General features: G+C 38.6%; 1 protein-coding gene across 1 annotated transcript in view; it reads left to right on the top strand.

The window, feature by feature from the left end:
• CNTN1 (contactin 1) overlaps window positions 1–21,786 on the top strand; it is a 244,648-nt gene that overhangs the window by 59,754 nt on the left and 163,108 nt on the right. Inside the window, exon 3 of the mRNA XM_056341602.1 lies at window positions 11,924–11,969. The gene's annotated coding sequence lies outside the window, so the exon portion shown is untranslated. The remainder of the gene's footprint in view (window positions 1–11,923; window positions 11,970–21,786) is intronic.

Below are 21,786 nucleotides of genomic sequence, written 5' to 3'. Positions count from 1 at the left end.
TAAATAAAAAATTAAAGAACAATCAGATTGGACCACTCAGGCAAGTGGAGACCAGGCCCTCTGGGGAGCTGACCAGCCTCCTCTGTAGTCTTTGGTAATGAATTGAAATATAAACTCTTAAAAAGAATACTCAACCTCTTTTTCTCATAAAAAGTGTATAGTTACAGGAAATAAACCAGGAAAGTAAACCAAAATAATTTCTTTAAAAAGACCCTAAAAATAAGTAAGCAAAGACACATTAAGAGTCTGTACAGATCTTGCTGTGTTGGTCCTGTAGCAGCCACTTACTTAATATTTTGTAAACCATTTTGATCTTCTAGAAATTCTCATCCACATAAAATACTTACCGTCTTCATTAGTGGTTTATTCCCCCCTTCCCTCACTACAGATGGTTACATTTTTGTTACAGTAAATTACTTCTGTAGGGTGCTCTGTGGAGTAGTTGATAACAGTGCATGTGTAGCATACAGCATAAATTCCCTTCATAAAGCTTTAATATACTGACTGTCAAAAAGTTGTTACATCTTGAAACTTTCTCTTCAAGTGGAAAAGTGGTATTTTTGCAACGTGTTTGGTGCTAAATTTCATTGTAACTCATAGGCAAGTGCAGACTTGTCAAGGGCAACAAAACAAAACATGGCAAAATTTGTGCCTTTTTTTTTTTGCATCACCCGATTTATTTTTTATTTATTAATTTAATGAATTGCCATGTAAAAAAGTCAGAAATTAGTTTCTAGTGTAGTAATGAAGGATCTGAAATAGAATGGAGGAACCAGTTCTCATTTGCAGTAAAAAATGATGTGGAGATTACTTCCATTGTATCAGTTGTGCAAAGGGGCTTCAGTGTGAATAATGTTTAGTAACGCTTTAAACATTGAAGTAATTTACTCAATTTTTGGGAAATACAAGCATGTATCAAAGTCCATCAACCTCTAGAACATGGGCCATTTATAATTTTATTTGCTAAGGCTGTGTTTTAGTATACTAACCTGGGCACCATAAGCCATCCACTTAGGCCAGGCCAAAGCTTACAGGAGGCATGGAAGTTTTACCAAGCACGGTTCAGCCAGCCGTGAGGCACAACTCAGCCTTGACACAAAAAGAACTGGAGTTTGACAGTGGTGTAAAGGGAGATATGTTATCTTCTGGTGGCATTAAAAGTGAAATAACTTTCCCGAAAGTCATTGTGTCTTATGTAACCTTTGATCTTGAATCTTAGCCTTAATATGTAACCATATGGCTGATGTATGTGTGTTCCTCAGAGGACAGAAGCAAATGATAAATATAGATGTTGTGCTTGATGTAATCCATCACCTTTGCAATGCAAAACAAATCTATGCTCCTTGCTTTCAAAGGATGGTGCAGAGGAGGGCAAGGTTCAAAGCACCACACTTGAGAGAGCAAGAGTTTCCTAAGCAGTGTGTGCATCTGTTCTTGTAATACTTTTGTGATGTGAAAAAAATAATGACCTTCTCTGAGTTCATAAAAGGGGAAGCCTAGGAGGATGTGGTCACTGTTGAGGTCAGAGCTTAGAAGTTAGTACAGGATGCTCTTTACAGTTTGATCAGTGGAAATCTTAACAGTGATCAGTCAGAGCAGAATGTGGATATTGTCTTGCAAGCTCTTATCAGAGCCTTAATGGAAGAAGTGATTTCTTAAGTGGCACAGGCTTTCTAGAAATAACTAGACCAGCAAGAGGGAATCTTGTAAACAGCATCACATAATTAAACCAACACTCCTAATTCCTATTTTTGATGAGATTTAAGTGCCAGAAGACTCTTTGGGACTTGTTAGAGCCGTAGAAGGGCACTTGAATATCTGTAGCAAAGACTGGAATAGAGGCCAGGAATTTTGTTTTCTCCCTGTCAAGGAGAGTAAGATCTGACCCACCCAGAGGTATGAGGGAGTTGGTGCAGTAAAAAGGACTGCTTCAACAAACTTCTCTGTGAAAGAGGAGGTGCATTTACTGACTCTGATGTTCTCCTAAGGTGGAGGTGAAGTTAAGTTCCTTGGTCCAGAATGAGTCTGTCCTACAGGAGCTGCTGGTCTGAGCCAGCCAGACCAAGGTACAGCGCTATGTCTGGGAGAGCTCCTTTCTTGGTGGGTGCTGCAGAAGCCATGGCTCTGAGGAGACTCCACAGCAGCAAACATGTCCTCTCTTAAATGGGGGGCCCACAGTCTGCTGTAGACTTGCCTGTCTTTCTCCTTTCTTCTGACATAAGAGTAAGTTTTCTTGGGATGCAGGCCTTTTTCTATCTGAAAATAAAATTAATATTCAGTTGTGATTTATTCTTTGTACCTTATCATTTTGTGTTACCTTATCCTTACAAAGAGGAGAAAGGATGGAAAGCAAAGCGAAGGTAAATACTGTTTTCTTAACCTGGTCGATGATCAGGGAGTTCTCAGGGGTTTAAATTGACTGTCTTCCCTCATGCGGGCACCCATGTTGCTGTCAACAGCATAATGGCTGTCAATGGCTGTCAGTAAAGTAAAACAGATGAGACAAAGGACAACAACAGATTGGTAATTAATTGTGGTTAATTGGTATAATTCATAAACTTGCTTCTGAAAGCAGGCAGAAGATAGCTCCCTTGTGAGGGATGAGAGTGAGCTAGAAGACAGCTATTTTTATTTGATTTGTAAGAATTTTCTTAGTGTTTTGTGATTCACAGGCTAGAAAATATCTATTTGTTGTTATCAGAGTAACAGGTGCTTTATACGTTATACGCACACAAACAAGCTACCGCACTGTGTGCCTTCATTCCTTCCCACCTGTCATTTGTCTGTCTTGGTTTCATCTGACTAAGAAATCTGGGAGGACTGAGCCCTGCACTTTGAAATGGATCAGGCTGTGCTGGATCCAAGTTCTGTGACTTAGGGGAAGCTGCGGTGGTGGAGCTGTACTAGTCCACGTCTGGACAGGAGGAAACAACTCACCTCCTGTCATGCACTGGCAGAGCGAGCAGCAAGAGGAACATGTTTTTAAGGAAATGAGACTTACGCCATTATACTGTGTGCTCAGCAATGTTTCTTTGGTAACTTTTGAATGTATTGTACAATTTCTAACTCAAACTTGATGAATGGCTGGATTTTTTCAAAATGACTGCAACTGGGCCCAGTAAGGATGAGGGTTACCTCAGTGATTACCTGTTCTGCCAGGAGCATGCAGACCTGGCTACACCTTGTCAGGATCTTAAGCAAGAAGTATGGCAGGTTATGGGGGTGGTCTACGTGGAGGGTGATTTACAGGTGTGGAGACCAGTTGTAGGTGCCATGGGATGGTGTATGATCCTGCAGGGCAGAGGAAGGAGCTGGACTTCTTACTGAGACAGTACAGGCAGGTGAAGTTGTAGGACACACATATGTAAGGCTTCTTCAGTCATCTATTCATGCAGCAACCTATGTTAGTCTACAGGCATTTGAAGAAATGCAAAGAAAAATTTGCCCAGTATTTTGTTTTACTATGCACAGTTGAATTGTTAAGCAATGTGGAAACACAAGTCAGATATACAAAAGGATATTTACTTGCTAGTACAGCTAGAAGTATACATTTTTCCTGTCCTTTTTTACAGGTACTTTTCCTTAATAAAGATGATAAATGTCTTAACAGTATTTCAGAAATAAAAATGAAGTGCCTTTGATGTATCATACTTTTAGAGGTTCTGTTCAGTGCCATGTACAATAAATAAAGACTAATACCCAAATTCTTTCTTTCTTTTCTTTTTAAAGTTACTGTATTGCATACCATTTAACAAGTAGTATATTTACTCCTGAGACTTGATACTTGTGGCAGTGGTATTGTGAATATCCCATCTGATTTTGTCGAAGAAACAAATTAGTACCTTGAGGACTGCAAAATTATTAGTGATTTTTCTTTTCATCTTCCAGTTTGAGTTCTCAGACTGAATAAGTTAGTTATGATCCTGCTACCTGGCAGAAAGTTTAAGGCAATCCTACTCCATTTATATCCAGGTGTAAGTAAAAATTGGTTGGTTGTTCCCAAAGAGCAGATATAATGCACTTTCTTTTTTCGTAAGTAGACCTAAATCCGGATCTCTTTTTAGTTCTTGGGCATGCACTGACTAGCTGCAAATCCCATAATGAAAAATCACATCATTCATTTAATTGGTGTTCTGCATGATAGAAACAGGGGCAGATGCAACTCCTTGCTTTCCCCAGTAAATCCAGGCCTGTGGAACATACTTTGAAGTGGTGACAGTTTTATGTTCTCTGGAGTGGAAATGAATTACTCTTTCTAGACCAGATGAATTAGAGTTTAGAAGGTAATTCAGGCTGCCTCTGAAGCCCAAAAGTCAGCAATCAGAAAACTTAAATGATGTAGAACTCATAATTCTCTGCAGTCTTTCCTTCTATTGATTCCACTGATAATTAAATCTGAACCTTTTGGCAGTTCTTGGAACATTTTTATCAAAATCTACAGTGACAGATTGAAGGTCTCTGTGTCCAGAGGTGAGCAGGGTTTTTATCATAACTATGCCTGAGTGGGTTGAATATGCTTTCCTAACATTACTGTCGAGGTTAAAAGCTGATTTCTTTCTTTTACTAACATAAATATTTTACAGGTCTTTGACAAACCTAAACTTGGACACCCTTGATAAATCATTTGAGCTTGGTCCCTTCCAGTAAACCTTTTTGATTTGATGCTTTTTATTTTGGCAAATGCTTCTGTTGCAGCTGTTTTTTCTCTGAGCAAATATAGTAGTGCTACAGTACATGAGAATGAGAGAGTCAGCAAACATTTGATTTTTTCCACTTCCTGACATGTTTTGTCTGAAATAGGAACTAAAGCTAGCAATCGCTCTGGTCAATGGTGAAGAACATCCTTTCTAATCAATACTGGGAATACTACCCTAAGCAGCAGTGCTGGTTATTGAGGTACACTTACAATAACTTAGCATACAAGGTGTTCTCACTTTTTGGCTGTTCCTGCTTATGCAAATGAAATCCATTAATTCACACAAGTCTGACTCATTTGAGGTTGGGACCAAATCCAGATACAGCTAGAACAGGGATACTAAGTCTACTGCATCTAGTGCTCAATGTATAAGCAGTCTATGTGCTGTCCAAATGTGCTCCCTGGATCACTGAAATCCAGCAACTAATGATCTTGTTTTGTCCTTCAGTGAACAGGCAGTTTAAAGATGCACAAAGGTCAGTAAAGTCAGAGTTTGAAAAATTCACTTAGCAATGAATGGCGTAGAGTTCTTGATGTTGAGTGCAGAATAAAATTTACTAATTCCTTCAAAATATGGGTTGCTATTTATATATCCCTGTCATTTTAGAAAAGCATTTAATTGCCCAGCTGTCAATAAGTGGTAGTGGGTGGTGAGGGTAGCTATGAAACAGATTATTTTCTTGGTTTTCTGATGTTTGATCAGCATTGAAGTAATGTAGAAATGACGGGGCTTGCAGTTTAGAGTGCTGCTAACCTGTTACCTGCTAAGACATTTGCTGGAATGCTACGTATCACACACAGAGGCAGTTATAAAGGACTTTTAATGTTTCCTAGTGCTGTAGTGTATGGTAGGACGGTAATTTACATAGCTAAAGTTTATGCTACCACATGGTTTCTGGAACACTAGCAAAACCAACCTGAAGATTCTCTAGAACCAAGGGATGTTTAATCAAAAAGAGGAATCTTTTTCTTTGTGTCTTTGTCAAATAGCAAGCATCTTTGATTTTCCTTTTTTTATATATTTATAGCAACAGAATTTCATATGTATACTTAGCTTGCCACAGGCAGATCTTCTTGGCCTTGCCAGAATCAATTTCTGTCTTGCATAAAGAATGGATTACGAAGGAGGTTTTGAACAGAATTTCATACTCCATGCTGGGTCACATCGTTGCCTGATAGTGGTAAGATAGAGATTTCCTAATACATGGAGAGGATCTCCTGCTGTATTTTTAGACAATATGCTGTTCAAATGCAAATTGTGTGTATTATTTTAATAATATATTAATATAAATGGAAATCCTGTTAGCAACACTACAGCTAAGTGGTAGAATAATGATATGAAATGAATGGCTGGCTATTGGAAGTTGAGGCATTATCTGTGTGCTGTTCATATAGGCTCAGTTTCTGAAGAAAGGCAAAGTAAGATCCCAGTCCTTTAGGATTACTTGTATGAATAGAGTTCCTTATATGTAAATCTTTTCAGGATAACAGCCTTTGTAATTTCTAGTGCAGGAGCCATATCTGTGTCTCTGCTTTGTGATGTCTCCAATATGAATGCGTAACTAATGATACTAAATTTTAATTCCTTGTGAAAGCAGTGACTCCAGCTCCGACCATGAGTTAAATCCAGAATAAATGGGGAGGAAGCATTGCAGAGGCTCTTAGCACACTGACAGTATTCTCTTTTGCACTGTGAAGTTGCCTTGTTTACAGCCTGGGTTTGCAATGGACTCCCTTGTAGGAAGGCAAGAGCAAGTCTCCACTGCTCACAGATCTAGTTTCCCCTGTTTGCAGACCTCAATAGCTAATGAAACAGCCTGAGGCTAGTAAAAGATGATGAGATGTTGGCATGATTAACCAAAGCAATTTTAAAAATTGCTTGATCTTGTGACTCAGTGCTGGTAGCTGTAGGTTTTTTTCTGTCCGTTGCAATAGCTCTGATCGATGCAGGGCTCCGGTGCTCAGCCTGGGGCTGCAGGTTGTGTGGTCTTGTTACAGGGGGTGAGGGAGTAGTGAGTGATATGTGGAGGTAGGACTTTATTTTTAGCTTTACTGAAGTCTTAACTTTCTAATCAAAATACAGCTGTTACATTAGTCCAGCTCCACTGTTATAGTTAATAATACAGTTAAGGCATGGACTTTCTAGTACCTGATCTCTTCTCTGGTGTTGCACTGACCCTTTCAGCATCTTCTGATTCTGCAGGCTGGTGCTGTCAATACTTCTCAAGGAGAACTGGAGAGGCAAACAACCGAGGTAATGATGAGTAATTAGCATAGTATGTTTCATGCTAATGATGGAATTCCCTTAATGCCTCCTCAGAAATCCACTTGGAGATATTTTTACAAGTTTTCTAGCACAGTTGTCTTACTTGCACTTTCTTCATTGATTCTCAGTTTTACGTTATACTTGTTTTTCTGTTTGCTACCACTAGAACTGGTTTTACCTGACTCATTCCTTTACACTATGATTTGTATTTATAGGCTGATGCCTCTAGTATATTCTTGTGCCTGTGCTGTGCTACACTTTGTTTTTATTCTAGGGTTGTAGATAACTTTGTGATTTTTCCATGATCATACAGTTAATAGTTTATGCAAAAGTTCAGTTGTGTTTTTTTATAATCCTTGGAAATGGGAAGGAAGTTTGGAATGAAAGAGTTTCCGAATATTGAGCTTGCATCTGATTAACTGAAATTTTTTATGCCAGTGCAGACTTTTATACCAGTGCATACTGTGAATGCACCTGTTTTTTAAATGAGTCTAAGCTTGGCTTCTAGCAATTGAGCTTGGTTAGGTTAACATCACAGCTTAAGGAAAGCTGGTGTGACTTTTACAATAGTCTCGTAAAGAGCTAAGCTGCATAATTTTTTTTGCAGTTTTCAAGCATGGTTGGTTTTTTTGGGTTTTTTGGTGATGCACTTGTGTGAAAGGTCATACACATTGGAACATGAAAATGGATACTTAAAAGCATTAGGTGAAAATTCAGAGAAAGGCTTTATGGAAAGGAGACAAATTATCACTAACAGCTTTAACAAAAGCTACTAGAAAAATGTCAGAAGTCCTTACCTTCTGAGTCAGAACTTAAATCTGAATGCAATTTCTGCCTTTAGAAAGTTTTCTGAACTGCTTATGCTTCACCTAACAGTTGATACTAAGGACATTTTTTTAGTGTGGCAAACTAGCATATTCATTTTCAATTGAACCCTAATATCTCTAGATAGGTAACAGGTTTATATCTCTTTGGAGCTTGGAAAATCTAAGCTCCTTGTCATGGATAAAAAGCACTGCACTTTTTATTTATGCAGGACTCTGCATACTGTATCTTATGCAGAAGCCATTCCTAAGTAGATACTAGATATACAAGTATTGTTCTGATGTAAATAAAGTAATTGTCATTCAGTTGGTAAAGTTCTTATTTTCCCCATGTTTCTTTTCAATGGGTGATGTTTTGCATGACATATTCCTCCTATAGTGTCCTCCACAATGGTTTCATATATATAAGAAGTATTACAAAAATGCATTTCTCTGAGTGGGGGTTCATTTATAATGGCCTTTTTTTGCCATTGCTGTGCACATCCAGTGCCTGGTGCTGAACTGGTGGGTGCTTCTGCTCAGCAAAGACTGAAAGTGGCATTTTTCAAGAGCTACTCTTGATGGCTTAGGCATTATTGAATTCAGCAGTAATTTTTTTTTCATCGCAGCGCTCTCTCTTGCCTCACACTGTGATTGAAGCTGAAGAAGTGAATTTAGGTCTGCAATGATCTAAAATTCTGTGTGGTTTTCTATAAATTTTCATGTATGGAGGTTCAGGGAAATTACTTCATTATCATTTACAGCCCACTGTGAATGGGAAAAGTGGAATAAAATTGGAAAAAAATATCTGTCTTCATTATGTTATGAGCTGAAATAATCAAATAATCAAATCGCATTTTTGTAACACCTGATGAAATATTCTCCGTCCTCATAAAATGAAAAAATCTTGTGGAAGTACCACTGTTTTCCCACCTGACTCAATGGTTCAATTCAGGTACCAATAGATACAAATAATGACTTCCAGTGTCATTGCTTGAACATGAAAGAGGAGTATACTGTGAAGGTTCCGAGTTGTCTGTGGAAGACAGCTTATTTTGTCACCAGGAGTGAATCCTGCTGGAGCATCTCTCTCCATCTGCAAGCAGGGAGGTGCAGGGTGGTGAGTTGTCTGAGCAATGTGACCTGCCACTGAGGAGCAGGACAGGACAGGCAGGAATCGCTGAACTCCAGGCCTGGGTATTGCCTGGGCACATTCAAACTGCCAGTACTTGTCTGGTTTGTTGAAAGGGGTTTTTTAATAGCTGTCAACAAATTCTCTTTCTAGAGGATAAAAGAGAGAAAAATACTCTGTTTATAGGCCTGTCTCTCTCTTATTTGCAGGCCACAGGCCTACGGAGCTCTTTCACTTTTAGACCGCTGTGAATCTGTGTTTGGTTTTACTCGTGTGGTTTTTTTCTCTCATTTAAGTCATGTAGAGCACAGCGGAGCAAGAATCCTTTATCCTGTTTCCAGTGTTCTGTCCATAAGCATCCAGCGGTTCACCATTGTCTGGGTCAATATACTGAGCTAGAAGGACCCCTCCTCTCACCCTGTGTCTGTGTATACTGTATTTTTCAGCAGATTAGTTTAAAAATTGTGATGGTCCTAGGCTGACTATATAAGCAAGAAAGATTTATATTCTGTTTAAAACTTGCAAGAATAAACATATTTAATATGCAGTTTCCCAGACTGTTCTTGAGTATTTCATCTTTTCCCCTGATAACTGCACCACTCTAGATACTCGTGTGTTTTGTTTTAAATCAGAACAACACAGTTCTATGTCGTGTAGTTTTTCTGTAGTCCCTCTGCATTTCACACTTGGAAAATGCATCTCCAGTTCCCTAATGTCCACAATCTTTTTATTTTAGCAACTGTCTCATTTTGATAGGCTTTTCCATAATACATTGGTTACTAAAGGTGAAGTTAAAACTTCCAGAGGTGAAATACAAATGATGGAATGGTAATATTCAGAGTTACTGATGAAAGGGAAGGAAGGTGTTAACAGCTACCACAGTTTATCTCTAAGCAAGTGTTGCCCTGTTGAGGACGAAATTAATGACTGTTGATTTCTTTAACCTTTTTCTGCTTCCTACATTGCACAGCAGTCATAAGCTTCAGTTGAAAGAAATGAGTGTAAAGTTATTAACAATTGCAGAGTTTGGTGTAACACAAATGGATGTTGAAAAATAATATGTAGAAAGTTAGAGAAAGGCTATTGTATAGTACTGTTAGCATATTTCACTGAATATAGTAGGGAATAGTTCTCAAGCCATTACTTTGGAAAAATACATCGTTAACTGAGAGAACTATAAGGAGAAGTTGGCATTCCTTAAATGCTTGTGATTTCATAAAACCATTCAGAACCTTGAGGCTGTTTTTTCTGTGTTCTAGTTTGTTTTCCACCCCAGGTAAGAAACTATGAAGCAAACAAGTCAACCTTCATATTAAGTGCTGGAAAAATGACAGAATATATTATTGCGTTATCCTGATCATGTACTCGGTGACTTGTTACCCCAAGAACTTCCTACCTGGTATAAATATGTTGCTTGAAAACCACTTTTTAGAGTTACTAAGACTTATGACCATGCAAATATGTACTCGGCAAGGGAGTGAATGAAAGCTGAAATGTAGCCATGACAAAGTGAGTCCTTTTGCGTATATGGCTCTCTAAGTTTAGTTCAGATTATTTTTGTCCACCAATACTCAGGATAGTTTAATAGGAGGTAGAAATAACAGAAATGTTCTTTATAGATGGGGAATATTCTGATATTCTGTCCAGGTCAGCAGCAGCAGCAGGATTAAACCCCAGTATCTTGGCATGTACACTTACTTTATAAGAGAAAGAAGGGCTGGAAGTACAGTGATCATCATCTCCTCTCAGCACAGTGAAAAGACTGTGACATTAAACTTCTGGAGATAAGGTGCCACGAGAAAGTTGTGCCTCTTTACACAGGCATGCAGTGTGTGGAAAGAAGTAGAATTACAAAATTTAATGAAGCCTTATGAAAAATTATTACATTTTCAATCTTGTAAATGGTCATCAAATCACTAAAGGGAAGATCTGATTTTGCATTACAGTAAATCGGAGCACAAGCAAAATAGAGTAACGAGCACACATACCTTGACTAAGCTACCTGCAAAGTAGTATAGCTTTGGAGCCTGGATGCTTGGGTCTTTTATGTCACCTATGGAAATAGCAATTGGATCTTATATATCTAAAAGATTCCTTTCCTCACATTCACATACTTGAATCATTGTCCATTTGGCTATTAACACAAAAATCTTTTGTATAATAGGGATGAAGTACGGTTACAAAATGAAATACAGGCATGGGAGTGAGCTGTAAATCTGTTCGTTTATGTAGCCAACTTCTGAAGTGAGTACTCTGTGTTATATGATGTGTTTGTTTTGCACTAAATCTTGGAAATGTTTGAAAAATTGCTAGTGACACCGTAATGTAGTTCCTATCTTGGATCCACTGATACGGACATATAGTGGATATTACAGCCAAAGTGCTAAGAGAGGAAATGGAGATTTGGAGGTAGTTTGACAATATCTACAGCTGTGAACTAGAGAAGGTTTGGCAAGAAATCAAAGCTGAAGTTGAGTAAAGAGTTTTGAATCATTCTGGAAGGGCATGCCAAAATTTTCTGGATAGAGACAAACATAAAGAGGGATCAGAAGAGATACTGTAAAAGTAGAATGAAATGTGTAAAGATAAGGCAGGAGTTTGATGATGGTATACCAGCGTGTATGTGAGCAGGCATCTCCGTGTAACCTATTGCAGGAGAGAGTGCTAGAATCAAGTTTTTCTGACAAGGTATTAATGACTTTAAAAATAGCTAAATGTGCACCAAAGCTTATTTTTAAAGACAGTCTATAATAGCTTGTATATCAAGTAATCAGGAAAACTAAAACCACACAAGCTCACGCTGCTTTTGAAGTTTAATTTTGGTAGGATTTTTTTAATATGCCTTACCTTTATGCAAGAAAGTGACTAACTGGAAAACCACATATTTATGAATTACAGGAAACATCTGGGAAAAGCTGATTGTAAGAGAATGTTATGAAAGTACGCATAACAGATTCTAACAGAATTGGTAATTGAAAAATTGAGAGTTGAGCAAATAACTGAACCCTGGTTTTATTCAATTCTAGATACTGCCTCTGGATCTGCATTGTAACAGAGTCCAGCTTATTAGAGGTTGGTGACTTCTTTTTTCAATTCTTACATACAGTTTTAAAAAAATAATTTATTACCATGTTTAAGTAATGAAGTGAAAGATATGAGCTTCTTAGTAGCAAATAATTAGTCCCAATGCAATGGAAAAAGTGGTAAAAACAGTGTTAATTCAGAAATTTATGCTGAATTAATGCACAGAAGCAGTATTGTGCTTTTGGCCTCAGCAACGTGATTAGTTTTTAAATGTAAGCTATATTGAAGTATAACATTGTAGCATTAGGTCCACTGGCAAGGTTTGTTGATTCAAATACGTGTCTGGTTTGAATTGATATTTTATATGTATATCTGTCGGTTCCTGTTTGAAGGTTGGAGTAGTCTGTTCTTCTGAGACTGCATCTGCCATGAAAGCCACACCAAATAATCTTTTTATAGATATAATACAAAAACATAGGACCCGATCTATGTTTTCATTGACTATTTAGATATGACCTATTGAGTTCTAAAATGTATATATGTTTGAAATGTGGGAGGTGGTACCGGGTGATCAGGTTAGAGCAGGCTAAAGCCCTTCCTGACTTGGCTCTGTAGATAACATATTGCTGGGCAATAGGAAGCCCATAGCTCAGTGATGATTGTATTCACTATAGAAAGGTAGACTAACTTTAGGCTACCTATAAAGTCATGTTACACTGCAATAAGCAACATTATGTGCCTCTGATGAAGCTAGTCTGGTGGGATGGACAGTTGAAATAACAGTGGCAGCTCAACTGGGCATAGTGATTTCTAATCCATCTAGCTGCCTATAGGAGTATGCTTAGATTTTCCTTAGGGGTATGCGAGCGTGATTCCCCCCACCCCCTCAAAGATCACTTAAAGATTGTGTGAAGTTAATGTATATTTCTAAGACTAACATTCAAGAAAGAACATAAACAAGAGATGTTTTAATAGAATTTTGGAAACAATTTTCAGTATATGGTTTTAAACGCTTGAAGTGACATTCACTATTCTGTTGTAGAACAGGACCAGAGGAAGTCACAGCTCCTAATGGCAAAACATGATTCCTTGGCTTAAAGTTATTTATTACTGACATGTTCAACTTCTGCACCTTTTACCTGCTATTATTTCATTAATTTTCTGCTGCTGGACAAGGAAAGCACCAGCTCAGAGTAGTGCTATAGTGACTCTTGTAGGTATTGACCTATCTCTAGCTCAGATCTTTCTTTTAGTCTGAACTATTATGTCTTTGACTGATACATTGAAAAACTGTTTTGTTGAATGTTTGTGTAGTGCTGAACCCAAGGTATCTGTGAAATATAAGCACATAACATTAATTCTTCTTATGCATTGTTTTTTGGGTGGGTTTTTTTTTGTGAAGTACCTCCTTGCATTTCTATTTTACATACTGCTTCAGTTGCTTTTAATTTAATGAATAAATTACAGTAGAACAGAATTAATTTCATAGTAATTTCTGGCTAACCTGTCTGAAAAATACCCCAAAATCTCTGATTTTACTGTTTAATTAATTATTCTAGAGTCAAATATTTATCTGACTGTTTTGGCTGTTTTCAAATTAAAATTACATGACTTTTTGTATACTATATTGCTCAATGCTAGTAAAATGGCATATGTTGTAGGCATGATTTCAGTCTTTGAAGCTTGATTTATCACAGAATCAGAGAATCGGAGAATCACAGAATGGTTGGGGTTGGAAGGGATCTCTGGAGATCATCTAGTCCAACCCCCTGCTAAAGCAGGTTCACCTAGAGCAGGTTGCACAGAATTGTGTCCAGGCAGGTTTTGAATGTCTCCGGAGAAGGAGACTCCACAATCTCTCTGGGCAGCCTGTTCCAGTGCTCTGTCACCCTCAAGGTAAAGAAATTTTTCCTCATATTCAGATGGAACTTCCTATGTTTCAGTTTGTGCCTGTTGCCCCTTGGTCTGTTGCTTGGCACTACTGAAAAGAGCCTGGTACCATCCCCATCCTCTTGATATTGCCCTTAAGAAATTTTTAGGCATTGATAAGATCCCCTCTCGGTCTTCTCCAAGCTAAACAGGCCCAGCTCTCTCGGCCTTTCCTCATAAGGCAGATGCTCCAGTCCCTTAATCATCTTCATAGCCCTCCGCTGGGCCCGCTCCAGTACTTTCTTGTCTCTTTCGGACTGGGGAGCCCAGAACTGCACAGGTCCTTCTCTGCAGAGCTGTCTTCCATCAGGTCAGCCGCTAGCCTGTACTAGTGCATGGGGTTTTTCTCCCTAGGAGGAACACTTGCCTTTGTTGAACTTCATTAGGTTCCTCTCTGCCCAACTCTCTGGCCTGTCCAGATCTGATGGAGCTAGTAGCTGGCCTTGTGTGGTGATGCAGGACAGTGTGCTTCTCAAACCTGTAGCAATGCACACTGCTATAAGCAGACTTTCATAGTGGTTCTGTCCTCTGTGCTTATAAATAAACCTTATTATATCTTTTTCCATAGGACAAGTGTTCATGAGACAGATCTTTCATTCCTAAAACCTGTTTTGTATCTGAGATTAAGTCCATCAAATGATTCTCATCCATCTTTTCTGTTTGAGAAAGATTTAAGCTACCTTTGTTGCACTATTCCTCATGCTCAATTTTCCATATATGTGTCGTCATACTTTCCTTACCAATAAGCCCATAATTGGCATGGCACATGCAGTTCCTTTGTTATTAAAGAACCATTCCCCTGCTTATTGTTCTGTATGAATGAGCTTGTGATTCCAGGAGCAGCTGGGTATACCTGATGCTTTTTGTCTTCATTCAGAATGGCCACAGTCTCCTGCTGTTTGTAATTTATAACTGCCATCAGTAAAGATGAATATTACTTTTATGCTTGGGCTGGGAAAAAAGCAAAATGAAGGACAAAGGTCCTTACTGAGGAGTGGGAGGTGGAAGTGCCGGAGCCTGCACTTCCCTGCAGTGGCAGATAGCATTGCTTATTCTCCTGCTGGGAAAGGGCACCTGCATACAAGCCCATCAGGTAGTGCTGTGGGTCCGTGTCTGCGTAGCTCCAGGAATCCTGCAGGTCAGGTGTAATACATGCAGTGCCTCATCCAGTACTTTTCCCAGGGGAAAGCACTGGAAGCAGCTGAGAGTAAGCTGCTGTCTCCTGCATGGCTCTCTCCTGATCTCCTGGGACATGGAGAGGGAGCAGGCCACATGCTAAGCTTATAGCTCTGACCACCATCTCTCAACAGTGCCTGTCATGTAAAACGACAGCAAGGCTGGGGGGAGGGCAGCGCATCTGTAATATGACTTTGCAGCCTCCCTTTTACTCTCTGACCTTATGGGATTAGACAGCCTTGTGTAGGATCTGCCAGTCGTTTGTGCCTCGTTCAGGGTTGGGAGAGATGCTGAGCTGTGCTGAGCTGCAGCAGAGGAGTGCTCTCTCTGGCTGCAGACAAGTGGCACAAGGTCCCTGCTGTGTGCCTCTCACACAGTCTGGCTCAGAGACATGGTTCTGTGAAATGACCAAGTGCAATGACTCCCATCTATTTGAAGAGAAAGTTGAGAGGCGAGTATATCATTCGGTAGGTATTCAGCAGGAGCAATGGTGTTTGTGTTGTGTTAGTTACTGCATAAGTTTCATCTAAGAAAGCTCTTTGAAATATGCTATAAGTTGATTAAATATCCAGATATTCAAAGGTAATGCTTTCTATAGATAGTTGTATTTCTATGATGCAATTCCCATTAAAATTAAGCACTGCAGTGCCCCAAAGTATGGAAGAGTTAGATCTGTGTTTGGATATAACTGTTGCTTCAAACTAAATACTTCTCAACAGTCTTGCAGAATTCACTTTGAATATGTTTGAATGTGTAGAAACAGTTCAAATCAACATTCTTCTGAAAAGGCCTTCACAGGATACATTCTGCTTATTATACATTAATTTCTGTAACTCTGCAGCTGCCTTTTGTATTGGAGGCTTTATTTTTGAATTACTGAAGTATTTTAAGAGCGATGCTCTTGGGAAAAGCATAAACAAAGTACAAAGGCCAGTCTGTTTTCCACATAGTAGATTGTTGTTGAAGAGTTTGTGCCAGCCAGTACAGAGTGCAATCGTGTCTTAACTCCTCTCAAGAGAGATGAATTACTCAACTGCCTTGGCTCCTGCTGCTCCACATTCTTATCCTTTGAGATGTATTGTTGGAGTGGTCTGCTCCTCTTCACGGAACAGCCAGTGTGGCAGAAATGTAAATGTATAGTGTTGTCTTCTTCATGGGTCTTTTTTCACAGGTCTTCACCTGTGAGCTGTTTTAGATATGCACCATCTTTCCCAACAGTGTAGTTAATTGTGCTTTTGAGATTTTTTTTCTTTTAAAGAAAGCCAACAGATTTTTTTCAAACAATAGAACTATGCACAGCAGTATCAATTAAAACTGCTGCAAATTTGCAGAGATGACATTATTGATTGATACACTGATACATTGCAACAGCCCAGGTAATTTATCTTACCATTTTGCTGTTCAGAAAATTTTGTTCAGGGCTGTAATTTCTTCTGGTGGTTGACACAGTAGGGACCGTAAAAAGACAAGGTATGTCCAACTAAGATTGCCTAATTCAAGTGTATTTCTGTCTTCAACTCATTTTGCTGTGAAGCAGGTAGCACTGTGTGCCTTCAACATTTTTTTTTTTTAAGTTTGGGGTTGCAGCTACAAACATGTTTTAATGTAGATACCACTGCAGTTTCTTAACATGCCTCAGTACTGTTACACCTGCTTCATTGGATGAGAACAGAGTGTACCAAATGGCCTTGCAGGACTGATGTCTTGGATGTGTGGCTTTTCACTTTGGATCAAGAAGAGTGTATGTTTTTCATTAAAAAGACTAACTCTTCAAAAAATTGCTTACTGGAGCTTCCACGAATTATGCAAGGCAGTAGTTATTCATAGATTTTTAGGACAAAAGTAATTCCTAGACAATGCAAACCACAGAACCTTTTCCCGATACAGACATTAATTTGAACTGCATGGGTTTTTTTTAAAGATGTCTCAGTAAGATGCTCCACGTGTTTATACTTGCACTATTAGAAATGCTCATTAACTCTAAAGGGACTCCAGATGAAGAGATCAGAGATTAATGTTTACATTACAGACTTTTTTAATGATAGGTTGGATGAATCCCAGCCTGTGTTAAAATATATTTTAAAATGAAATAAATGTTAAAACATTATGGATAGTATGAAATCTGTTACTGTCTACTGGTATCTGTGGAATGTGCTATTTCATCTTAGCTTTCCTTTGAATAAACCAGATAGGCTGAAGTCTTGCCTGAGGCAAGTTTCAGAAATGTGACTATATAACTGCTCTAGAAATTGTTCTTAAATTTAGTCCTAAACATCCATTTGAGGTGTTGATTCAAGGACTAAATGCAGAATGGTCACAATAACTTTGCTAACATAATGTACTGGTCCTAAATATATCAAATACAAAAGCGTAACTTAAGTATTAATTCTAAAGGTAATTATGTATTAGTGTATAATTCTCCTGCTTATCTCTTCAGGGATGGCTAAAATGTCACACTAGAAGTGCACATTCAGCTGGTTTCCTGGTCCTTGCTGAGTTTGCTTCAGCGCGTTTTGGGCTGCAGCTCTCCTTTTTATAAATCAGATTTCATGCTAGTTCTTTAAAATAATACCATTCTAAAATTGAAAAAGGATAGCAGTACCATATTACTTTGTAAGTGAGAGCTGGATAAAAATTTGATCCACATATGAATAATAAATGATTCACTACTCTCTACCTGATTTTGCAGATGGGGTATAACAAATTGCTGAGTTACATGTGCTCTGTTAATCCTGAATCATGGTAATTTAAACAGCAGTGTTGCTAACTGTTCGTTATCTCATTTTCCTGTCATCTGCATACATCTACATGTCTATACACATACATATATTTGTGCATATACATAAGCAAGGTACATTTTAATTGTGGTCTCTTCTGGATGATACCCATTTTAGTTACTCTAGTGGATACAGTAGGTTTGCTGATTTTTTTGTTTTTTCTTCTGTCCAGAATAAACTTCAGAGTTTCTCAGTAATCTCCTGTAAAGTATTTGGCTGATATACAGCATATGTCAGCTACTGTTCTAACCTTTGAAAGTTTCTCAAAAACTTATTGGCGTCTTTCATTAAATGTAGAGCATTGCAAATGCCAACACAACTTTACAATTTCAGTGATTGCTTCTGCAGATTAGGAATCACTGTGCTTCTGCTGAAGTAACATAGAAGAATCTAATATTAGTTTGAAAAATGGTGTTATGAGTTCAGCTTCTGGATGTGCATCATGTGTGGACAGGAGAGAGGCCATCTGCTGTCTGCTCTGTGCTGCTCTCCTGGTGAGAAGAACCGTGTTGGCAGCTGATGGGAAAGCAGTGAGACTGTTTTGGCAGCAGCCAGGTCTGCTGTTTGTTCTCCCAGGAGATCAGCTATGGGATAGTTAATGGGTCACAAAGGTGGCTTCTACAGCTGTAGGTGAGACTTGTGTTGGCTGGATTGTTTGATATTCTTGATAGGTTTGAGTCTGCCAAGAGTCACCAGAGACTCTAACTGCAGAGCATTTCTGGAGAGCTGGACACATTTTTCATCTGAGTAGTGGCAAAGGAAATCTGCTTGGCCAGAGAAATGTTGTTAGAAGTGGTCTTTTCTCTGCAGATGCATGAGGGGCAGTGGTCTGCAGGGACTGTGTATTTTTACTAAAGATAACTTCATTTTGAAACTTACATTTATTTCTACTGCTCTGTCAAAAATAGATATTCAAAGTATGAAATTGTGCAAGAAGATGTATGTATACTGCTGTGGGATACAAACTGATCTAGATGTACAAGTGTTTCCTATCTCTGTTTTTCTGTTGGGATTTTTTGTTTTGTTGTTCTTTTTGTACTACGCCATTTTTCTTAGCTCATTTTTCTCTCTCTTGCGATTTGCTTCCTTCTGGAGTAATTGCTTCCATTGAAATCCAATGCTTATTAACCTAACATTAGGATCAGGATTTTAGCAGGATCTTTCTTGTCCCTCTCACAAACAGTTATTTTTTTCCCTTAGGCTTGCCTAAAGAAGGCAGAAAAGGCTGAAAGTATGAGGTCTTTCACCGCATATGCCTCTTACAGTTCTTATTGTTTCCTACCAGCCTGTTCGTATCCCCAACAAAAAAATGCCTAATGCAGTAATCCTATAAGCACTGAGTACCTTTCCTGTGATAAAAATCACGGCCATGAACACTGATGATGACGAGTCCACAAGCTACACCATCTTTCTACCAGGTCAGCATAGGGAAAAGAGAAAATGACAGCAGATGCCAGCACATTGCTTTATGGGCATGGACCAGACTGCATCTTGAAAATGTTCCTCCTTCTGTTTCATGACAGAGCTTGAAGATGAAAATATTCTTCTAAATGAGTATCGATTTAGGTGCTTTAGTAGACCACGTGTGAGTTATTAGAGTACGTTACTGAGCTGCATTAGCTTGCTCTCAGTTAATTCCCTCTTGATAAACAATTCTCACAAAAATTCTTTTGAGAATCATATTTAAGGTGTGGGATCTAACCTGTGTATTTCTGAGCCTTCTATCCCTTGTTTTATAGAACAATGGAAACCCATACTTTCCAGAGTGATGTTTGTGCATGCTGGAATATGCCTGTTTGAACTCAGTGCTGGTTCTGGGAACAGCATTTTTATCACAACCTCTGTTTTGACAGGAAGCTTTCATTTAGCTTCGCATATTCATTTCATAGGAGGCATTTGCATGTAATAGCCAAACTGCATCTGGGAAATTGTGACAGGAGCAATCAAACTGTGCATGACTTTAAGGGTAAAACAAGCAGGTGGTTGCCAGCAGTACTGCTCAAGTCTGAATGACGCCTCTCAGAGTGGGGCTGGGAAGGGGAATATGGAAATTTCCCATGAGGACCACAGAGACCAGGAGGGTGTCAAGAGGGCTTTTCAGAGGTTTTCCCTCACTGGAAGCCAAGTGAAGCAAACAAAGGAGAGTTGTTTGTCCAGAGTGCTCAAACCAAACCATGGACTAGTTATTCCTCAGGGATATGACTAAGAAAGGAATGAACAGTCATGTGGGTTTTAGGAAGAAAATATTTAAGCAACTCTGGGTCTTAAAAAGGATTTCAGAGACTTGAGATTCAGGTGAAAGCCAGTCCACCCTTGGGGAAGGCATGGAAGAGACAGCAGTAGGGTGATGAGACATCAATCCTGTTAGGCCTTTGCCTTCAATACAGAGTAAAGGTTGTTTATATTAATGGTAACATTTAAGGAAGAAGTAAAACCTGTGAAGAGACTCATTACCAAGTAGCTAATAGAATGGCTATCAAAGCTGGCTTGTGGACCACCCCAGCTCCTTGCTCTGCCTGGTTTAATTGTAGTTGTGGCAGCAACCACTGTCAGTTCGTGCTCAAACTGCTGAGCCTTGGAGCTGTGCAAGGATTAAAAGTATCTCATCAGCCATTTAGGTTGGTTTCTGTTATGAGGAGGGCCTACAGTTAAAAAAAATCATAAATACAATTCAAATACTTTGGGGGTTTTATTTCACGCTTTATACATAGTTACATATACTTACACACGTTATATATAACAATGGTAGTGTGTAGGGTACATATCAGTTTCAAAATATACATTTTAAATTATACTTTTAATGTATATTTAATTATATTGTGCCAGTCATTAATGTTATATTCCTCAATAAATTTAATTAGCTGTTGAAATTTTCATGGACCCTGTGTTACCAGTACCACTAATGTAATGGAGCTTTAATTTGGTATAACATTTTACTCTTTCCTAAGGAAACAAGGATAGTGCAATCACTTTCTGTCTGTCAGTCCTCTGCATCAGGGTTTGAACTGCTGATCTTGCTCCTGCCACATGGGAAGTCTTTAGCGAGTCCTGAAGATAATTAAGTTCTTACAAGTTTCACGATGGCTGTGGCTCACTAAAGAGGAAAAACTTAAATCAGTGCCCAACTGAGTGGAAAGCTGTTACATATTCTCCTTGACAGGAATCGACATATACATACCTCCAGGCTAAGCACAGCAGGTGCTGTCTCCTGCCCAGAAGAGACATCAGGAAGTACATGTGGTAGGAGAGAAGCTGAAATTATTTTGGTTAAGGAGCGTGTGTGAAGTAGGACTCAAGACTGTAGGAAATCGTGTTTCATTGCATCTGTTGGTTGCAGAACAATGCATTACTTTTTTTTTAATTTGACCATTCATATTTCTATTTTCAAGTATATGTAATTACTGAATTCAACAAATATGCAGTTGGAGAGATAAGATGCCTCTGAGATGAGAATGTGTGGGAAATTGAAAGTCTTTATACATTATGCTTAATGCAGCTAAAGCTATTTTTCTTCATACTTTATCTTTAGAATTATTAGCTATGAACCATTCTTTTGGTTTTGTTCCTTGACACCAGTCTAACTTGCAGCTTCAAAAATCTTTTTCTCTGGTCTTTGAACAGATTAGCATTAGTGCTCACTGAAATATGGTAAGCATGTCACTCCAGAAGACCATTTAAAAAACCCTAGATTTCAGTGCAGAGTCACAGTAATTTATGTTCATATTTTCATTAATACCAATGTATTTACTTACTGTATTGTGACAAGAGGATTTGAATGTTATAAATAATTTCTAAAAACCAAGCATAATATTAATTCAGAAGTCTTGCTTTATAAAACCTGGAATGGCCTTCAGCATCAAACTAACTAGAACAAAGAAAAGTAGAAAACAAAAATCAAATAATGCACCTTTTGCAGGCAGAGTGAACAACACAGCCTTTCAGAGTGCTGTAAAGTTTGTTCAACTTGGCTTCTGACAGGCAGT

The sequence above is a fragment of the Falco biarmicus genome, chromosome 5 (assembly GCF_023638135.1).
Source record: "Falco biarmicus isolate bFalBia1 chromosome 5, bFalBia1.pri, whole genome shotgun sequence".
Lineage (NCBI taxonomy): Eukaryota > Metazoa > Chordata > Aves > Falconiformes > Falconidae > Falco > Falco biarmicus.
This window is presented reverse-complemented; position numbering and strand designations above follow the sequence as displayed.